The sequence below is a fragment of the Bison bison genome, unplaced genomic scaffold (assembly GCF_000754665.1).
Source record: "Bison bison bison isolate TAMUID 2011002044 unplaced genomic scaffold, Bison_UMD1.0 scf7180017864274, whole genome shotgun sequence".
In the NCBI taxonomy this organism is placed as follows: Eukaryota; Metazoa; Chordata; class Mammalia; order Artiodactyla; family Bovidae; genus Bison; species Bison bison.
In genome coordinates this window covers 75437-84697 of record NW_011494846.1, presented here as the reverse complement: position 1 = coordinate 84697, position 9261 = coordinate 75437, and positions in this window count along the sequence as shown.

Below are 9261 nucleotides of genomic sequence, written 5' to 3'. Positions count from 1 at the left end.
CGAGAAAGTTAGAATCTGCATTTAAACAAGATCTTCAGGTTATCTGTGTGCTTGTGAAAGTTTGCGAAGCAAAAGTCTACCTAGAGCTTTTGTGACAGGCTCCTAAGTGATGGCCCTTCCTTCACAAACCTCCTGCACAGTCACCTTTGTAAATTACAGGTCTGGTTACATAATTCTCCTGCTTCAACATGCCAAGCCCATTTCCATAGCCTGGTTACACTTCTGGTTCCTGCCTTCCTCTCTTATCCTTCCTTTCTCTCTCCCCCACCATCCCTCTCCTTCACACCCAAACCCAATTACTCAAGGGTCCAGGAGAGTAGCCACCAGCCACATACGGCTATTGAGCATGAGTGTAAAATGAGAGGTGCTGTATATAAGTGGGAAATACACACTGATTTCAAAAGCTTAGTATGGGGAAAACAATGTAAAATAGCACTTTAAACTTTTACATTTATGACATGTTGACATGATACAACTGTAGATACATATCTACATAAAATACAGCATCAAAATTAATTTCCACTGTTCCTTTTGCTTTTTTAAAATGTGGCTTCTAGAAAATTTAAAATGTCACTCATTTCTACTGAACAGCACCGCTCTATGCCCAACACACTCAGGCTTGTGACCTGCAAGGACAGCTCTCCTGATTTGGAATTTCCTCCCTGACCCTGTCTGCCTGGAAAATGCCTTCCTGTTTAAATCCTCCTCTGAGTTCCCTGACACTTCATTTCAGGATAAATCAAGGAGGCACTGAGCACTTCTGCAGTAACTCACTGTAGCTGCTAAGTCACTTCAGTCGTGTCCGACTCTGTGCAACCCCATAGACGGCAGCCCACCAGGCTCCCCCATCCCTGGGATTCTCCAGGCAAGAACACTGGAGTGGGTTGCCATGTTCTTCTCCAATGCATGAAAGTGAAAAGTGAAAGGGAAGTCACTCAGTCGTGTCTGACTCTTCGTGACCCCATGGACTGCAGCCCACCAGGCTCCTCCGTCCATGGGATTTTCCAGGCAAGAGGACTGGAGTGGGGTGCCATTGCTTTCTCCAACTCACTGTAGGGTTTTATCAAATTGTATAAAATCACTGACATCTCTTCACAGTGTGGTCTCTCTTACCAGACTGGTTGATCTCTGAATTAAAGGAGAGGGGTGTCTCATGTTTGAAGGCCTACTATGTGTGAAGGGAACTAGGCATTTTACAAAGTGTCATGTGCCATTTTGTCCTCACAAGTAGGCTAAGCGGAGTGAGGCTCAGAGAGCTGAAGTTATTTTTCTAAGGTCACACAGCTAGCCCAAGGCTCTCAACTTCGAATTGCACCCTTTCCATCTTATATCACTTTGTACCTCCAGGACTTAGGACAGTACCCAGCATTTTGTTGGTGGACAGAAAATACTTTTGTCCAGTATTTAAATAAGATAAGTTTATTTCTAGTTCACATGAATTCACACATTCTATCCTTACTCGATTCATAGAACCGTTCAACTTTTACGAACCAGTCCATCCTAAAGGAGATCAGTCCTGGGTGTTCATTGGAAGGACTGATGCTGAAGCTGAAACTCCAATACTTTGGCCACCTCATGCAAAGAGTTGACTCATTGGAAAAGACCCTAATGCTGGGAAGGATTGGGGGCAGGAGGAGAAGGGGACAACAGAGGATGAGATGGCTGGATGGCATCACTGACTCAATGGACATGGGTTTGGGTGAACTCTGGGAGTTGGTGATGGACAGGGAGGCCTGGTGAGCTGTGATTCATGGGGTTGCAAAGAGTCGGACACGACTGAGTGACTGAACTGAACTGAACTGATCGTTACTCAAATTACTAACACCAATAGGTTAGTTTGGGAGGAAGCTTTTGGAAAATGATATTGACTATATAGGAAATTTGATGATTCATTACAGAAAACAGAAATATATTTCTGAATATACCTTAGAAAAGCTGAGTATACCTGAGTATACCTTAGAAAAGCTGATTTACACTATTCATTTCTTTTTCCTTTGCCTTTGGAAAATAGAGTATTATGGTTGAAACACCACTAAGTTGGTAATCACTGATCCCGGATTCTGACGTGGCTGCTAATTTAACTTTAAAGTTAGTTGTGTGTGTGTGTGTGTATGTGTGTGTGTGTGCGCGCGCGCACGTGCGCGTGTGTTCAGTCGTGTCCGATTCTTTGCAACCCCATGGATTGCAGCCCACCAGGCTCCTCTGTCCGTGGGATTCTCCAGGCAATAATACTGGAGTGGGTTGCCATTTCCTACTCCAGGGGATCTTCCTGACCCCGGTTTCGAATCCATGTCTCTCGTGTCTCCTGCATTTGCCGTCAGATTCTTTACCACTGGTGCCCTCTGGGAAGTCCCTTAAGTTGTATACCACTAACTTAACTTTGAAAAGCCATCCACCTAATGGGTTTGGGTTCTTACATGATACAATCAGAGTTAGGAGCACTAGGTATCTTCCAGCCCAAAAGTTCATAAAAATTTTATTTTCCCTGTGATTTTGTATTTTTTTTGAATCCTGAAGCATACAAATGACATTATATTGAATTTGCTTGTGTTCACCTGTTACACAAAAAGGATAAAGAAAAAGATACAAGAACCAAAATTTTGCAATATCTTATTGAGGTAAGCCTTGTCCCTTTCCAAATAGCTTTCTTCAAAAAATACCAATGACAGAAAACAAACAAACAAACAAATCTGAATAATGAAAAAATTACAGGCAAAACCTTGAAGTTACAAGATTTTTTAACTCAACAAAACTCTAGAGTCAGTATTGGTGGCAAAGGATGCCAACTCTCACATGAGAGTTGCCAAGTTGACATATGTTCAATTTTGATTATAAAACACTCATAAAACACTGATTAATAATCTCTTATCAGAGAACTTAAGAAATAGCACAACAGAGAATGAAGCACCCCATGGGAATGATATCTGATAACTGTCTTTTCATTTATTTTTTTTTAATATGGGCAAGAGTTAGTTGATAACGACCTTGATCATGATCTCAGGGTAGAAACACAAATTTAAAGATAAAATGACAAGTCTCACAAATTTGTCTAGCAGCAAGAAAAGTCTAAAACCTAAGCCACGTCTTTGACTAGGAGGGAGCTTGCCAAACATAGCAAACATGTCGGTGCAAAGATAGAAAAGCTTCAGGATTCCTTTGATTACTCCTTGGGGCAGGGGGGGAGCTTTTTGAGATACAAATAAAGTAGGAATATCAAGCTTTGGGAATGCACAGCTCTATTTAACATCCCTAATTCTTAAATTCCATCTTAATGAAGTCTAAAAAGCCTCAGAGTCCAAAAGAATCCTCGCTTGAGCTACATATTCAGGCTACTAAACAGAAATCGGAACAGTACGATTATAAGAGACTAATTCCGAAGACACAAAAACATTGACATTTTCACAACCATAGATATAGCTTGAAATATATGGGCATAAGTGCCTGCAGTGCTGTATTTATGTTTTCTTGGTAATAAAAACGATTCCATGGATTTAAATTTTTTCAGGATGATGGCAGAATTCTTCATTCTTCTTTTTCTAACCTTAACCTATGATGCAAATATATTCATACTTGTAGTTAAATGTGTAAATATACACATTTATATATATATATGTCTACCTCCACTTTCATATACACAGGTACATTTACACATGTATGTTAATATCTCCTTTGGATCTCTGCTCAAATGCCACATTATCAGAGAGGCCTTCTTTGACTCCACCCCTTCATTAAATGTTACCTGTTTCTACCCCGTTACTTTCTTCTTTTTTATTTTTCAGCAGGAGAAATATTTACTTTAGCAGAAAAGTACGTTGTGTTTTTTAAAATTTTCATTGGAGGGTAGCTGACTTACACGTCGTGTTGGTTTCCGTTGTACACAATAGTGAATCAGCTACGTGTACATCTATCCCATCCTTTCTATACCTCTTGCTTTATTTGTTCATTTATTTATTTATCTTTTTGTGACACTTAGCACCACCAGCACAATATGGAGCATATTACGCTTTTCCTACTGGGGTGTAACTCCCAGGAGAGGAGCAGTTTTTCGGTCTTGGTCATCACTACACCCAGAACAGAAGGCGGACACAGAGGTCTTCAGCAAACATCCACTGAAGGAACGAGTACAGAAGCTGCTTATTCTGTGTGTGGCGTTATGCTAGTTGTTCTACACAACAACTTTTGGTTTTATTTAATCTTCTGAAAAGATTATGACCTTGACGTGTTATTACCTTCTTTTTAGAAGTGATAGAAAGAGGAAGGAACTTTCCCAAGCACATCCCAGCGGCCAGTGCATGCAACCACTCAACTCTTCTGCATCCCTCCTTGGCCCCTTTGCTAAGGCCACGTGCGTGCACCTTCCACATGAAAGGGTCCAGGACAGGACAAGGACTATGAAAGGAGAACGGGGTTAAGTCATCAGGGACTTTGGAGGGAAACCAGAAGAGACAGTCCTGCAGGCCAGGCACCTGGGGGGAGTTTGCCAATGGAAGGTGGGAAGCGGAGAACGGCGGGCTCCTAATGTCTCAGACAGTGCTGACAGGTCTAAAAAACTAGAGGTAGGAACTGACCTTTATTTAGGTTCAATAAGATGGAAGGTCTTGGTGGTCTCGGCAAAAGCAAAATCTAGGAGATGTGAAGGCAAGAATGTTCACCAGGTGACTCAGGAGGAAATGAGAACAGAGGGACTGGGGACTTAAGTATTAATGAAGAAGAGCCAAGGAACGATTGTTTGTATCATCCAGAGAACATCGACAGAAAAGTAACACAGTCATTCAGTTCCCCACTTCTTCCTTTCTATTCCAGATACTCACTTGTACACTTAAAATTGTGAACTTTACTGTGTATAAATCATAACTCAGTAAGTCTGACCCCTCACAAAAACAAACATATAAAGTATGAGACTTAACTATTCACATGGCATTTAAAATCTGAACATCTGCTCTGTTCTTACTAACGAAAGCAGAGATGCTCTTGCTGGTGAAAAATACTTAGCTCTAAGGCAGGCACAGCACTACAGGGTGTATAATTGAATGTGGAAAATAAAATGATTTGAAAATTACATTACTCATTTTGTGAGGATTAAGAATAAAGTTCGATTGCAATATTTCTAAAAATCCAAAGAACTGTATAAAAATAATTGCTTTGCATGCATCAAAAATACTAAGATCAAGAAAGGCAAGGAAAAGCAGAAAAAAAAAAAAAAAAAACCCCTGCACATTAAAGGAGACTACAGAGACAAGAAAACCAAAAATATCTGATTCTAGATTGAATGCTAAACAACAACAAAAAGTAGATAGCTATAAATAACAGTATTGGGATAACTGGCCACATTCGAATTTTCAGTATAGATTAGATAAAGAGTATAGTATCAATGTTATATTTTCTGGATTTTGATAATTGCATTGTGATCATGTACGTGAATTTTCTTGTTCTCAGGGAAAAAAAAAGTGGAAGAAAGAAATATTTTGTAAAAAAATACTCTCCAGTTTCTATCTTTTTTCAAAGGCCAACTCATGTTGCCCCTCTTGTCCCTAAAGATGTGTTTTTGCATTTTTCCCTACGCCCTCAAAGCAGCATTTGATCAAATTCTACTTCACCATTGTTACTTTACTCTTTTCTCATATGTCTTATCTGTCTCCAAAATTATTAGCTCCTGAAAGACTGAAGGAAGGTTTAAATATTTTTGGTGTTCTTATAAATGAGTACTAGAATATCATCAACACAATGGGCACCTGTCAAGGCCTTGGCTGCTGTTCTCTGCCACATTAATTTATATTCCCTGATAAGTTAACCAATTCCTCACTTTATTAGTATTTTGCTAGGTAAGAATAATACGTACAGAATTAATATTGGTATCTCATTCCATGTCAAAATCAGAACAGTGTATCAACATGAAGTAAAATTTCATAAATAATCAGAGCCTGATATATCCTTAGTGTCTTGATGGAATTCTCTCACTCGTTATATTTTCCTCCTCTCCTTTGACCATGAAGTTCTCACTAAAAATATGAAATTTCATACATCATTGCCAGGTCAATGAGGGGCCTCCCAGTTGGCTCAACGGTAAAGAATTTGCCTGCCAATTGCAGGAGACGCAGGAGATGCAGGTTTGATCTCTGGGTTGGAAGGATCCCCTGGAGAAGGAAATGGCAACCCCCTCCAGTATTCTTACTTGGAGAATCTCATGGACAGAGGAGCCTGGTGGGCTGCAGTCCATGGGGTCACAGAGTCGGACACAACTGAGCATGCGCACATGCATGCATGCACACCTGCGTGTGTACACACACACACAACACACACACAATCCCTAACACATGCATGCATGCACACCTGCACTCATGCACACACACACACACACACACACACACAATCCCTAACAGTAGCTCTGATAAGACAATAGTCCTCTCTTGCCCATCCTTTCTAGATTTTTCTTCTGAAAACAAGCAGGAGCTTCATTCCTGCAAAGTCCACATCTTGCTAAATGGTGCAAATTTTCAAAAGAATCACCAGTACTTACACCAGTGGATGTAGCAGGGAAGGTGGGGAGGTAAGACTTGGCTGTAACAGTGAGGAGTTTCTCTCGTTTGTTTTGTCTCATCTGCTGTTAATGGACCCAGATGCCCTCTTGAAACCCCAGGCCAGGCCAGGGCAGAGGTGGCAGCTGGGGGCTCTGAAGTTTGCTCCCTTATTCATCCTGAAGTTCCGGTCTAGAAAAGTCACTCTGGGTACAGAACTGCAATTGATGAAAGCCCTGGGACCCTCAAAAGGGACAACAACCCAGCCTTGTTCCTGCTGTGATATAGTATCTGACCCCAGCCTGATGGGCCATTGAGTCTGAGCAGCATCTGCCGGCCTAGTGATAAATCACAAATAAACTGAGCTTTTGCTCACTGCCTTCTGAACCTTTGTGTAAAACCAAGTTGTAATAAACTCCCCAAATACATCTCTGTTCTTTGCTTCAGTATTCTGGGAAACTATTTACTCAGGAAATAGTGTATCTTTTCCATCTTCGTCTTAGATATTTAAGATTCGTTCCACCTAAGACCTTTTTGCTTTTCACATTCAAGTCATGGGAGAATACTGGTGTCTTTTTCAAAGGAAGTCTTTTTTGGGACTTCCCTGGCAGTCCAGTGGTTAAGACTCAGCACTTCACTGCATGGAGCATGGATCTTTAGGGAACTAAAGATCCCGCATGCTGCACTGTGCAACCATAAAAAGTATTTTTCTACAAAGTTTAACTGCACTGAATTGAAGTAAAAATTCAAAATGCTTACACTTTACAACTGCTTTTAATCTCATACCTGAATTCTAAACTATAATAATAGTAACAAATTCTAACTCAAAAATTCAAGGTCATTAGTAGAGTGAAACTGACAAATTGTTCCAGTCTCGCATCTAAAGTTGGCTGAACCCTTGATTCATGGCTTCCCAAGTGGCTCAGTGGTAAAGAATCTGCCTGCCAATGCAAGAGATGCAGGTTTGATTTCTGGGTTGGCAAGATCCCCTGGAGGAGGAAATGTCAAGCCACTCCAGTATTCTTGCCTGGAAAATCCCATGGACAGAGGAGCCTGGTAGCCTCCAGTCCATGGGGTCACAAAAAGTCAGACACAACTTAGCAACTAAGCACCCAGGCAAGCACAAACCCTTGATTCAACCTTATATTTTCTCATATCACAGTCTCCTCGGCTGTAAAATAAAGGCGTGATCTCTAAGCTCCCTTCTATCCTAATGATTGATAAGGACTCTCCACCAAATTACCTCTTTTTCAGTAAATTGAAAAATCATCCTGATTTTCAATGGTTCAGTTCAATTCAGTTCAGTCAATCAGTCATGTCCAACTCCCCGAGACCCCATGAACCGCAGCACGCCAGGCTTCCCTGTCCATCACCAACTCCCAGAGCTTACTCAAACTCATGTCCATTGAGTTGGTGATGCCATCATAATGGAAATATTTTCCTTGGTAGTGGTACTTCGCTCATAACAGCTGATTTCCTAACTTTTCTGAATTTATATAAAACTTATAATTTTCCTGCAGTTGTAAAGTTAGTGCGTAGAGTCTGTCCCACCCTCTGTTTCCCTAAACTCACTGCCATGGGTGATTTGACTTGACAGATTCAAAACATGTAATTTCATAGATGGAATATTTTTATACATGGCCATCATTTCCAGTGTGGCCTTTTTCTGCCACTGGGGCTTAGCTAAGTGCTTCTAAAGTGGGAGGAAAAAACAAACAAAATAACTACTTTTATCAAGACTGATGATGGTGGGCACCGACGGGCATGCTCTTCTGCTCAGGAACCGGCTGTCACTTTGAACTCAGCTCCAGAATAGCAATTTCCAGACCAGCGACTTCCAGGATACTTCAGTATTCCACATACCGTGGCAGGGGAGTCTGACAGCTAACACTAGTCCCAACAAACCTGAAGCACGTGTGCACAGCCACTAACAATTGACACTTTCCAGAAACAGGGAGTTCAGTTTTTCCCCTTTTTATTCTTCTTTGTGCTCTGTTGTTAAGTCATATCGGACTCTTTATGACCCCAAGGACTGCAGCCCACCAGGCGCCTCTATCCATGGGATTTCCCAGGCAAGAATAGTGGAGTGGGTTGCCATTTCCTCCTCTAGGGGATCTTACCAACCCAGGGATTGAATTGTGTCTCCTGCACTGTAGGTGGATTCTTTACTGCTAAGTCACCAGTATTCTCCCTACTTGAATACTGATTTCCGAACCTTAGACTGGATCTTGTTGCAAACTCACACTCTGGACTGTTTCAAGCCTTATATTTGATGTTTTGAAATTAATTATTAACAAACACCAGAATTTATATTAAGAATTATTTTATTATTCAAGAGTCACTTTAACCTGTAACTTATATAATATTGTATATGATGACACCACCCTTATGGCACAAAGTGAAGAGGAACTAAAAAGCCTCTTGATGAAAGTGAAAGAGGAGACTGAAAAAGTTGGCTTAAAGCTCAACATTCAGAAACTAAGATCATGGCATCTGGTCCCATCACTTCATGGGAAATAGATGGGGAAACAGTAGAAACAGTGTCAAACTTTATTTTTGGGGGGCTCCAAAATCACCGCAGATGGTGATTGCAGCCATGAAATTAAAAGATGCTTACTCCTTGGAAGGAAAGTTATGACCAACCTAGATGGCATATTCAAAAGCAGAGAGATTACCTTGCCAACAAAGGTCCGTCTAGTCAAGGCTATGGTTTTTCCAGTAGTTATGTATGGATGTGTGAGTTGGA